Here is a 13170-nt window from a genome sequence, read left to right as displayed (position 1 = left end):
TTTCCAAATATAGATTTAAAAGTTTTATTTTATTATTTTAAAAAATACATTTATTTATTTATTTTTGGCTGAGTTGGGTCTTCGTTGCTGCATGTGGGCTTTCTCTAGTTGCAGAGAGCAGGGGCTTCTCTTCATTGTGGTGCATGGGCTTCTCATTGTGGTGGCTTCTCTTGTTGCGGAGCACGGGCTCTAAGTGTGCGGGCTTCCATAGTTGTGGCATGTGGGCTCAGTAGTTGTGGCTTGTGGGCTCTAGAGTGCAGGCTCAGCAGTTGTGGTTCACGGGCTTAGTTGCTCTGTGGCATGTAGGATCTTCCTAGACCAGGGATCAAACCCATGTCCTCTGCATTGGCAGGTGGATTCTTAGCCACTGTGCCACCAGGGAAGTCCTTAAAAATTTTATTTTTGACTTTGATTTCTGAGTTCACTGCACTTTGGTAAGAGATCATAGTCTGTATGACACCTATTTTTTTTTTTGAAATTTGATCTGCCTTCTTTATGGCCTAATTCATGGCCAATTTTTATAAATGTTCCATGTGTGCTCAATAATAATGTATATTCTGTATATGATCAATAAATCGAGCTTGTTAATTGTTTAAATATTCTACAGCTTTACTACTTTATCTGATTTATATATCCATAATTGAGGAAGGAATGTTGAAATCTCTCCTCTCTTGGTTTAGAAGCTATACATTCTATATTTTTTAGTTGTTACTCTTAAAATTTTGCTGTACTTAATTAAAAAATCTAAATTAAATTTCCCAACCATGTTTCTGGACAATATATGTTTATTTTAACACTCTTAACAATGATTACCCCAACTAGATTTCATTCTTTTGTGATTCAGTATTTTAGTTGTCTTCTTTTGTAACTCCATAATTATATATTATTTTTATTATATTACACAACTGGTATTTGTTTATATTTACCTACATATTTCCAAAGTCCTTTGCTCACCTTTCGTCTTTGCATCTCAGACCTTTATTCTGAGCTCATTCTTTTAGAAGTTCCTGTAGTAAAGGTTTATAGGTAGTAGGTACTCTCAAATTTTATTTATCTGAAAAAGCCTTTATTTTATTTGATTCTTAAAAGATAGTTTTGCTGGGCACACAATTCTAGATCTGAGGTTATTTTCTCTCAAAGTCTGAAGATATTATTCCACCATCTTCAACCTCCTGTTGTTGAGAAGATTGCTGTTCAACTTAGTCCTTTTGTAGGTGTTCTCTCATTTATTTCTGGCTGCTTTTAATCATCTCATTACACTCTGTGTTTTCAACATCACTACAATGTACTTAGGTGTGTATTTTTTTGTATTTATCCAGGTTGGTGTTTGCTATGCTTCATACATCGATGGGTTTATATCTTTCATTAATTTTAGCCATTATTTCTTTGAATATTGCTTCTTCTCTATTCTGTTTTTTTCTTCTGGGACTCTTTTTTCCATATCTCTTTTTTTAAAGTATATTTCCCTCTCTTTGTATCTATGTGCTGCAATTTTGGTAATTTCTTCTGACCAGTCTTCCAGTTCTCTAATTGTCTCTTCTGCCATGTCTAATCTGCTATTTAACTATTCACTCAGCTTTTATTATTCATGGTAGTATTTTTAATTTATGACTTATTTTGGTTATTGTTCAAACCATTATTTTTTTTGATTCTGTTTTTATTTAATCATATCATGTATAATTATTTTATTTATTTTTTTAAAACAGACTTTATTGAAACATAATACTAATACAGAAAAGTACACAAATTATAAATGTATAGGTCAATAAATGTTCACAAAGTGAGCACATTTATATAGTCAGGACTAGATCAAGAAACAGACCATTACCCCAGAAGCCCTTGTGTCCCACTTCTAATCAAGGGTAACCAATATCCTGACTTCTTACAACAACATAGGTGAGTTCTATGTATCTTTGAAATTTAATAAATGGAATCATTTAGTAAATAAGTTTTGTGTGTCTGGCTTCTTTTGCTCAGCGTTATATTTGTGAGATGAATTCAGTGTAAGCATGTAATTTAAGTTTTTTTAAAAATTTAATTTAATTTGTTTTTTTATACAGCAGGTTCTTATTAGTTATCCATTTTATACACATCAGTATATACATGTCAATCCCAATCTCCCAATTCATCACTCCACCACCCTGACCCCCCACTGCTTCCCCCCTTTGGTGACCATACGTTGTTCTCTACATCTGTGTCTCAATTTCTGTCCTGCAAACCGGTTCATCTGTACCACTTTTCTAGGTTCCACATATATGCGTTAATATACGATATTTGTTTTTCTCTTTCTGACTTACTTCACTCTGTATGACAGTCTCTAGATCCATCCATGTCTCTACAAGTGACCCAATTTCCTTCCTTTTTATGGTTGAGTAATATTCCATTGTATATATGTACCACACCTTCTTTATCTATTCGTCTGTCAATGGGCATTTAGGTTGCTTCCATCACCTGGTTATTGTAAATAGTGCTGCAATGAAAATTGGGGTGCATGTGTCTTTTTCGATTATGGTTTTCTCTGGGTATATGCCCAGGAGTGGGATTGCTGGGTCATATGGTAATTCTATTTTTAGTTTTTTAAGGAATCTCCATACTGTTCTCCATAGTGGCTGTATCCATTTACAGTCCCACCAACAGTGCAAGAGGGTTCCCTTTTCTCCACACCCTCTCCAGCATTTGTTGCTTGTAGATTTTCTGATGATGCCCGTTCTAACTGGTGTGAGGTGATACCTCATTGTAGTTTTGATTTGCATTTCTCTAATAATTAGTGATGTTGAGCATCTTTTCATGTGCTTCTTGGCCATCTGTATGTCTTCTTTGGAGAAATGTCTATTTATGTCTTCTGCCCATTTTTCGATTGGGTTGTTTGTTTTTTTAATATCGAGCTGCATGAGCTGTTTATATATTTTGGAGATTAATCCTTTGTCCGTTAACTCGTTTGCAAATATTTTCTCCCATTCTGAGGGTTGTCTTTTCGTCTTGTTTATGGTTTCCTTTGCTGTGCAAAAGCTTTGAAGTTTCATTAGGTCCCATTTGTTTATTTTTGTTTTTATTTCCATGACTCTAGGAGGTGGATCAAAAAAGATCTTGCTGTGATTTATGTCAGAGAGTGTTCTTCCTATGTTTTCCTCTAAGAGTTTTATAGTGTCCAGTCTTACATTTAGGTCTCTAATCCATTTTGAGTTTATTTTTGTGTATGGTGTTAGGGAGTGTTTTAATTTCATTCTTTTACATGTAGCTGTCCAGTTTTCCCAGCACCACTTATTGAAGAGACTGTCTTTTCTCCAGTGATATCCTTGACTCCTTTGTCATAGATTAGTTGACCATAGGTGCGTGGGTTTATCTCTGGGCTTTCTATCTTGTTCCATTGATCTATGTTTCTGTTTTTGTGCCAGTACCATATTGTCTTGATTACTGTAGCTTTGTAGTATAGTCTGAAGTCAGGGAGTCTGATTCCTCCAGTTCCGTTTTTTTCCCTCAAGACTGCTTTGGCTATTCGGGGTCTTTTGTGTCTCCATACAAATTTTAACATTTTTTGTTCTAGGTCCGTAAAAAATGCCATTGGTAATTTGATAGGGATTGCATTGAATCTGTAGATTGCTTTGGGTAGTATAGTCATTTTCACAATATTGATTCTTCCAATCCAAGAACATGGTATATCTCTCCATCTGTTGGTGTCATCTTTAATTTCTTTCATCAGTGTCTTATTGTTTTCTGCATACAGGTCTTTTCTCTCCCTAGGTAGGTTTATTCCTAGGTATTTTATTCTTTTTGTTGCAATGGTAAATGGGAGTGTTTCCTTAATTTCTCTTTCAGATTTTTCATCATTAGTGTATAGGAATGCAAGAGATTTCTGTGCATTAATTTTGTATCCTGCAACTTTACCAAATTCATTGATTAGCTCTAGTAGTTTTCTGGTGGCATCTTTAGGATTCTCTGTGTATAGTATCATGCCATCTGCAAACAGTGACAGTTTCACTTCTTCTTTTCCAATTTGTATTCCTTTTATTTCTTTTTCTTCTCTGATTGCCATGGCTAGGACTTCCAAAACTATGTTGAATAATAGTGGTGAGAGTGGACATCCTTGTCTTGTTCCTGATCTTAGAGGAAATGCTTTCAGTGTTTCACCATTGAGAATGATGTTTGCTGTGGGCTTATCATATATGGCCTTTATTATGTTGAGGTAGGTTCCCTCTACGCCCAGTTTCTGGAGAGTTTTTATCATAAATGGGTGTTGGATCTTGTCAAAAGCTTTTTCTGCATCTATTGAGATGGTCACATGGTTTTTATTCTTCAGTTTGTTAATATGGTGTATCACATTGATTGATTTGCGTATATTGAAGAATCCTCGCATCCCAGGGATAAATCTCTCTTGATCATGGTGTATGATCCTTTTAATGTGCTGTTGGATTCTGTTTGCTAGTATTTTGTTGAGGATTTTTGCATCTATATTCATCAGTGATACTGGTCTGTAATTTTCTTTTTTTGTAGTATCCTTGTCTGGTTTTGGTATCAGGGTGATGGTGGTCTCATAGAATGAGTTTGGGAGTGTTCCTCCCTTTGCAGTGTTTTGGAAGAGTTTGAGAAGGATGGGTGTTAGCTCTTCTTTAAATGTTTGATAGAATTCACCTGTGAAGCCATCTGATACTGGACTTTTGTTTGTTGGAAGATTTTTAATCACAGGTTCAATTTCATTACTTGTGATTGGTCTGTTCATATTTTCTCTTTCTCCCTGGTTCAGTCTTGGGAGGTTATACCTTTCTAAGAATTTGTTCATTTCTTCCAGGTTGTCCATTTTATTGGCATAGAGTTGCTTGTAGGAGTCTCTTAGGATGCTTTGTATTTCTATGGTGTCTGTTGTAACTTCTCCTTTTTCATTTCTAGTTTTATTGATTTGAGTCCTCTCCCTCTTTTTCTTCATGAGTCTGGTTAATGGTTTATCAATTTTGTTTATCTTCTCAAAGAACCAGCTTTTAGTTTTATTGATCTTTGCTATTGTTTTCTTTGTTTCTATTTCATTTATTTGTGCTGTGATCTTTATGATTTCTTTCCTTCTGCTAACTTTGGGTTTTGCTTGTTATTCTTTCTCTAGTTCCTTTAGGTGTAACGTTAGATTGTTTATTTGAGATTTTTCTTGTTTCTTCAGGTAGGCTTGTATACCTATAAACTTCCCTCTTAGAACTGCTTTTGCTGCATCCCACAGCTTTTGGATCATCGTGTTTTCATTTTCATTTGTCTCTAGGCAGTTTTTGATTTCCTCTTTGATTTCTTCAGTGATCTCTTGGTTATTTAGTAACGTATTGTCTAGCCTTCATGTGTTTGTGTTTTTTACGTTTTTTTCCCTGTAATTGATTTTTAATCTCATAGCGTTGTGGTCAGAAAAGATGCTTGATATGATTTCAATTTTCTTAAATTTACTGAAGCTTGATTTGTGACCCAAGATGTGATCTATCCTGGAGAATGTTCCATGCACAGTTGAGAAGAAAGCGTAATCTGCTGTTTTTGGATCGAATGTGCTATAAACATCAACTAAATCTATCTGGTCTATTGTGTCATTTAAAGCTTGTGTTTCCTTATTAATTTTCTGTTTGGATGATCTGTCCATTGGTGTACGTGAAGTGTTAAAGTCCCCCACTATTATTGTGTCACTGTCAATTTCCTCTTTTATAGCTGTTAGCAGTTGCCTTATGTATTGAGGTGCATGCACCTATGTTGGGTGCATATATATTTATAATTGTTATATCTTCTTCTTGGATTGATCCCTTGATCATTATGTAGTGTCCTTCCTTGTCTCTTGTAACATTCTTTATTTTAAAGTCTATTTTATCTGATATGAGTATTGCTACTCCAGCTTTCTTTTGATTTCCATTTGCATGGAATATCTTTCTCCATCCCCTCACTTTCAGTCTGTATGTGTCCCTAGGTCTGAAGTGGGTCACTTGTAGACAGCATATATATGGGTCTTGTTTTTGTATCCATTCAGCAAACCTGTGTCTTTTGGTTGGAGCATTTAATCCATTCACGTTTAAGGTAATTATCAATATGTATGTTCCTATTACCATTTTCTTAATTGTTTTGGGTTTGTTTTTGTACGTCCTTTTCTTCTCTTGTGTTTCCCACTTAGAGAAATTCCTTAAGCATTTGTTGTAGAGCTGGTTTGGTGGTGCTGAATTCTCTCAGCTTTTGCTTGTCTGTAAAGCTTTTGATTTCTCCGTCGAATCTGAATGAGATCCTTGCTGGGTAGAGTAATTTGGGTTGTAGGTTTTTCCCTTTCATCACTTTAAGTATATCATGCCACTCCCTTCTGTCTTGTAGAGTTTCTGCTGAGAAATCAGCTGTTAACCTTATGGGAGTTCCCTTGTATGTTATTTGTCGTTTTTCCCTTGCTGCTTTCAATAATTTTTCGTTGTCTTTAATTTCTGCCAATTTGATTACTATGTGTCTCAGCGTGTTTCTCCTTGGGTTTATCCTGTATGGGACTCTCTGTGCTTCCTGGACTTGGGTGGCTATTTCCTTTCCCATGTTAGGGATGTTTTTGACTATAATCTCTTCAAATATTTTCTCGGGTCCTTTCTCTCTTCTCCTTCTGGCACCCCTATAACGCGAATGTTGTTGCGTTTAATGTTGTCCCAGATGTCTCTTAGGCTGTCTTCATTTCTTTTCATTCTTTTTTCTTTATTCTGTTCTGCAGCAGTGAATTCCACCATTCTGCCTTCCAGGTCACTTATCCGTTTTTCTGCCTCAGTTACTCTGCTATTGATTCCTTCTAGTGTAGTTTTCATTTCAATTATTGTATTGTTCTTCTCTGTTTGTTTGTTCTTTAATTCTTCTAGATATTTGTTAAACATATCTTGCGTCTTCTCGATCTTTGCCTCCATTGCTTTTCCAAGATCCTGGATCATCTTCACTATCATTATTCTGAATTCTTTTTCTGGAAGGTTTCCTATCTCCACTTCATTTAGTTGTTTTTCTGGGGTTTTATCTTGTTCCTTCATCTGGTACATAGCCCTCTGCCTTTTCATCTTGTCTATCTTCCTATGAATGTGGTTTTTGTTCCACAGGCTGGAGGATTGTAGTTCTTCTTGCTTTTGCTGTCTGCCCTCTGCCATTTTATATTTTGAATCTAATAATTCTAATATCTAAAGTACTTTTGAGCCAAAGTCTTGTTTCTGCTGACTCTTCTTATGGTGTTTATTTCTTTGGAGATTTATGATCTCTTATTTGATTGATCGTAAACTGTGGGACTGGAAGTGGGATGTGTTCAGTGCATGATTCCAGAGAACTTACTTCTGAAAAACCAGGGCTAAACAGGCTTTCTACTGATTTGTGTTTTATATGAAAAAGGAGAAAATAAACCCAGAGATACAATCTTGAATGGATGATTCACTCTTGAATGAATGAATAGAACACAGGTCTGGGAGCGGCATCCACATCCAAGGGGTATCAGAGCCATGGCAGAGGTAGATAGTGAGACCAGTGGGCCCTCGGTCCACCTGCCAGAGGATGTGTTTGCCAAGGTGATGCTCCTCCCTCAGGTGAGAAGCCCTGGCAGTCTCTCTTCCTGGAGAACCTGTAACAGTTCTCCAGTTGGTTGGTTGGCTCAGCAGTTTCAAGTTTTCCTTGTGATCTCTGAAACTTTGCATATTTTCTTTTTTACCAAAAGTTAAAATAAGACATCTTGCTTTTAAAAATACATTCTAATGACATTTTCATGTTAGGCTCTACAAACCAAGCTAGCAAAGGCCTAAAGAGACTATCCAGCTTGATTAATTAACCTAATTAACCTGTTCAGGAGTTTGCTAACTATCACAATATGCAAAGCGACCACAATTTGATTGCTACATTTGAACCTCTGTTTGATATAAAGTTAATTAAACCATGCAGATAAATCACATTAAAGTGAATGATACATGATTGGATCTTGTACTTTGTTGCTACCAAAATATCTTTTTTCTGAAAGATAATTCCATACACTGTGTCTTGGTCATGTTTGTGCCTCCAGTGTTTATCATAGTGCTTGACACATCATAGGTACTCCATGAATGTTTGTTGAAGAAATAAATTATTTAAAAATGATTCTCTAGGGCCTAGTGTGTTCTCCACATTCTTCATGGTTTTATGGGATAGCAAATAAGAAGGGGAGCTTGCCATGAAGTCAGGAACAAGAACCATGGTGATAAACTGTGTGATGCAGACTATAAGTGCTAAGAAATTTGCAGGGAGAAATTCTTTGAGGGTCTAGTCAGGAAAGGCTTCTAGGAGGAGGTGGCATATGATTTGAATCCAAGCTGCAAAAAACATTTGTTGAAGTGATGGTTAGATGAAGGGAAAATGGGTTGGGGCTTCTAGGTTCAAGGAGGAACATGAGAGGGCACAGAGAAGGGGTGGCCTAGGTGGCCTAGTGGAGCACCGAAGGGGGAAACCCTGTATCATTTCCATCCATGGGATGCTATACAGGCCCTGCTACATGTAGTGATGCTGCAAATGGAATCCATCCTGGAAGGGCCCACTTATAGAATTTACGAGCTGCAATATATGTCATATTTATGAGCACACAAGAAGGATACTTGTCATTAAAGCAAACCAGAAGATTATAATCTAGTTTAAAAACATGCCCAAGGACACAGGATAGTGAGATACACTGACAAAGGGCACCAGAGACAATGGCATAAATAAGAAGGGGAGGCAGTGGAGGGTAGAACGTCACGTTTGGTGACCCTGTAGAGTAGGCATTCTGGGGCCTGTGCAGGTGGCATGTCCTCCCCAGCAACATGGCCTCAGCTGGAACAAAGGTGAGTGAGCTTGGAGGAAAGATTCAAAGAGAAACAAATCATTGGTCAGTGAACCTGGGGATTTGCGTGAAAGCAGGGATGCTGTTACAGCATCAACCCGTGGTAGCTGGCCTCCAGGTTGGCCTTCTATGATCTGCACCTCTTGGTATTCATGCCTTTGTGTAGTCCCCTCCCACGTTAAATCAAGGTTGGTCTGTGCCACCAACAGAATATGTTGGAAGTGACTGTGGGTGACTTCCAAGGCTGGTGGTAAAAGGATTGCTACTTCTGCCTTGGACTTCTGCATTGCCTGCTCCAGGGAATACCAACTGCAGACATTCAGCTCTCTGGGAGGCCCAGTCGGAGAGGAGCTGAGGTCCCCATCCAACAGCCAGCACGGACTTGCCAGCCACATGAGTGAGGCTCCTCGGAAGTGCATCCTCCAGCCCAGTCCAACCTTCAGATGATGGCAGCCCCAGCAGACATTCTGACTGCAACTCACAAGAGACCTCCAGCAGCCCCACCAAGCTGCTTCCAAATTCCTGACCCACAGACACTATGAAGAATAGTCTATGAGTATTGCTTTCAGCCACTAATATTTGGAATAATTGGAACACAATCCTTCTGGAAAATAAGCGAAAACACAAAAAAACAAGCCTGTCACATCTCTGGGTAACCGTTCAGTCATGGACATGAGGCGGGGTCAGACAAAGGCAGGTGGAAGGTGGCCAGATGTGCTTTCTTAGCACAATGCCTGGGCCAACTTCTGAAACTGCCAACTGCAACTTGAAGACCATCCTTCCTGAGCTCTTGTTCCACTCCAATTGATTAACGCCTCCCCCCGCCCCAACTGGGCTCTTTTAATTCCACAGGATTACAGTGGATGCACTTGATGTCCCCCTATGGAAAGCACATATAGGGTTAAAGCCTCCTTGGGGAAAAAAGAGAACAAGGGAAGGGTAGAGAGAGGTAATACTGAGAACAATTCCTGTAAGCTTCAAGGGCTGACATCACAGCCCTCTGGGCTGTAATTCGTTTCTCTCTGACCTGGAGTGTGAGCTGGGTGAGGTAAGGGCTGCCTGACTCTCAGCCACATGTGTATCCCCAGATCCTAACACATCACTTGACACAAAAATATCTGTTCAATAAAGGTCCTAGAAAGGAATAGATTCATGAATGATTTCCCTATAGCCCAAGCCCTAAGCCCGTTGACAAGAGGTAGATGATAGAATTGGAGTATCTAGCTGCTTCCATTTACAGTATGTGTGACTTATGGTCCCGGGATACAGGTCTGTGGGCTTGTATATCATGGCAAGAGAAACATTCTCAGAATCCCTAACAGTTACTATGCGAGACTGGATATCTGACATCTTAATCCTTTATGTTTCACTAATTCCCAAGATATTTGTACAAAAGAGAACTTGCCTTGGCACTGCCTTGCAGGGGGAACAAGTTAGAACTTCTGTGCAAAGAAAGCAAGTTTCAGGCAGTGATGGATTTACAGCAGTTTGTTTAAGGAGTACCTTCCAAACCCTGAGAAGATGCATGATGTAATATTCAGGTCTTGGTGATTGTTGGCTCAGAAGGATCTCTAACCATTTGGATGATAAGGAGGTGTCTCTGATAAATCTGTAGTGGACATGGGGCAGGCCAGGCAAAACATATTTTTATTTGCACTTTCTGCCTTGGTCCTGATGCTTTTATTGAAAATCTGATAGAGAAGGGGCTTTTGGAGATGCATGGTATCGTGGCAAAGACATGCATTTGGGGTCAGACGTGTTGGACTCTCACCCTCACGGGTCACTAGTGTGGGTGGACAAGGCATATGACCTCTCAGGGCCTTGGTTTTCTCTCTGTAAAATCAGAGTGATGCCTCTGAGGTTCTTGTGGGACGTGGAGCAAAATGGTTACCACTCAAGAAAATGTGATGAAGCGTTATTTTATTTCATTGCTGGTTAGAAGCAACCAGCTTTTTTCTCCCATGTCAAGGTGGAATCTACTTGCCTATGTCGATTTGCTCTTTTCTTTTCCCTTTCCCCTCTGTTTATGGAAACCTAGTGACTGATGTTTTCCTCCAGGTCTGTTGTGCCTGAATTAAAGCTCTCCCCCCATCACTCCAAGCACTGTGGGTATGCCATCTCTTTCATTCTCCTTCTATGTAGAGTCTTTTAAAAGTTTTGTGCACATCACCATTGTGTAATGGGTATTGTACAATGTCCTGCTGCTGTCACGGCACAGAGACACATTCAAATATGGTGCTTAAAAAGGAATTCAAGAGCCAAGAGCCAGACTGAAGCCTGAACAAGATTGGATGTCAGATGACAGTATGAGACATGCATTGTAGTTGGTACTGGATGGCCATCTGAACTAGGTTTCTATTTCTCCACGTGAAACAGGAAAACAGCATTTGAATCTATTTTGCTGCATAGGAATGCCATGACAATGTGTATGGAGAGTGCTGAACTCTCTGAATGTATGGTTATTTAAAAATTAACTAGAACCAGAGATAGCGTGCCTGGACACAGACTGATTTGTAAAGCTAGGAATAAGCCATAGAAATAACTTGGAGGCAGGCTAGTAAAGGATTGCAATTAAATAGCTGATGATCTGCCTAGCCCAAAGATGACATTGCTCTGTTTTGTTCTGACAAACAAAATAGAAGCAACAACCACGAGCTTAAGAAATTATGTGAAAAAATAATAAAGTCTATCAGGACAAGTGCAACAATAGAGTGGACAAAGAAATGACCAGAAGGAAGGACACTTCAGAGAGCTTATATTTTTGAGATGATCACATTCAGGACAGATGACCATGGCTCTTAGGTCAGGTGTTTTGAGATCTTTTAAAAGGTTTTAAAAACCTTTACAATTTCTCTTAGGACTTTTAAGATTAAACACACTCTTAAGTTTGTAATCAAATCACAATCCAGAGTCATAAATGTTAGGTATTTCATTTACTATCGAACAGCCCATGGCCAGTTGTTCTGATCTAGTCATCAAAACTCTAAAGTTGGAGGTGATTTTGCATTGTACTTTACTCTGAGATGTCCAAAGAAGAAAGTGGCTCTAATAACGAACATGCTGGGGAGGTAGGTGAATGCACGTGTATTTCACGAGGAAGGAAGGAAACTACGCTTCGATGAGCCTTCCCTGTGAGCTTCTGCACGCTATGCCGTGTAATCATTTTCTTAAAACTAAACTGAAGAGTGAAATCCTGAAATTACAAAAGTCCTAATGGAGAGTTAATGCCCAGGGTGAGAACAGTGTGACTTCTTGTATTGCCAATTCTCTTTCTCTGTTCCCTCTCATCCAATGTGTCAGAAAACCATCCTACCTGTACCTTCAAGCTGTACCGAGAGTCTCATTAGTTCTTATCCCCTCCATGGCTATCCAGTCCAAGCACCATCTTCGCTCACCTTGATTATAAAAGCCTGCTTACTGGCCTTTCGCTTCCACGTAAACCTTGTCACGGCACTCTTCTCATCAGAGTTCTCCAATGCGCTACCCCGCCCCTCCACCGTGGGATAAAAGCCTAAATCCTAATGGAGCCTGCATTGTCCTTACTACGATATCCCCCATCTTTTAAAACTTATCTCCTGCTAACTTTCAATCACTGCTGTTTTTAGTGTTTTAGATCCCCCGTGCCTAGAGCAGTGTCAGGCACGAAGTAGATGCACAATAAATATTGGTTGAGTGAGCAAATGAATGGCAACTGATCTATCAGTATTTCCTGGAATTTACTGTGTGCTTGGTACCGTGATGGCCTTTTTGGGTGGCAGACAGGACATAAAGGTAAATCTTGATTCTCATCCTCCTGAGGACAGGGGGAAGGTACTGGTTAGAACTCATGGGTTACGAGGTAGAAATCCCACTCCAACTTAGCCAAAGAAAACTTTTGTCTCCCGGAAGCAATCTTCAGGAAGGGCAGAGCTGGGGCTGGAGCCCAGGACTTGCCCACCTGCGCGATTCTTTCTCCCTGATTGGTTGTTCTCCATGTTTTGGCTTCAGTCTCTCTGGATGGTACCCTCCAGGCTGGAGCCAGACACACAGGCCCCTCTTGGCTACTGTATCAGTTTCTTGTGGCCCGTTGTAACAATGACCAGTTTGTGGGCTTAAAACAACCAAAATTTATTCTCTCAGTTCTGGAGGCCAAAAGCCTGAAATTCTTTCCACTGGACTGAAATCAAGATGCTGGCAGGACTGTGCTCCCTGCAGAAGCTCTAGCGGAGAATCTGGTCCTTGCCTCTAACAGCTGCTCACGGCTGCTTGTGTGCCTTGGCTTGTGGCTGCATCACTCCCATCTCTACCTCTGTGCACACACTGTCTCCTCTTCTATGTATCTCAGATCTCCTTCTCCTTCTTATAAGGACACATGTAATAGTATTTAGGGCCCACCAGAT

This window comes from Eubalaena glacialis, chromosome 12 (assembly GCF_028564815.1).
Source record: "Eubalaena glacialis isolate mEubGla1 chromosome 12, mEubGla1.1.hap2.+ XY, whole genome shotgun sequence".
Lineage (NCBI taxonomy): Eukaryota > Metazoa > Chordata > Mammalia > Artiodactyla > Balaenidae > Eubalaena > Eubalaena glacialis.
The sequence above is the reverse complement of the archived record's forward strand: the minus strand, read 5'-3'. Positions refer to the sequence as shown.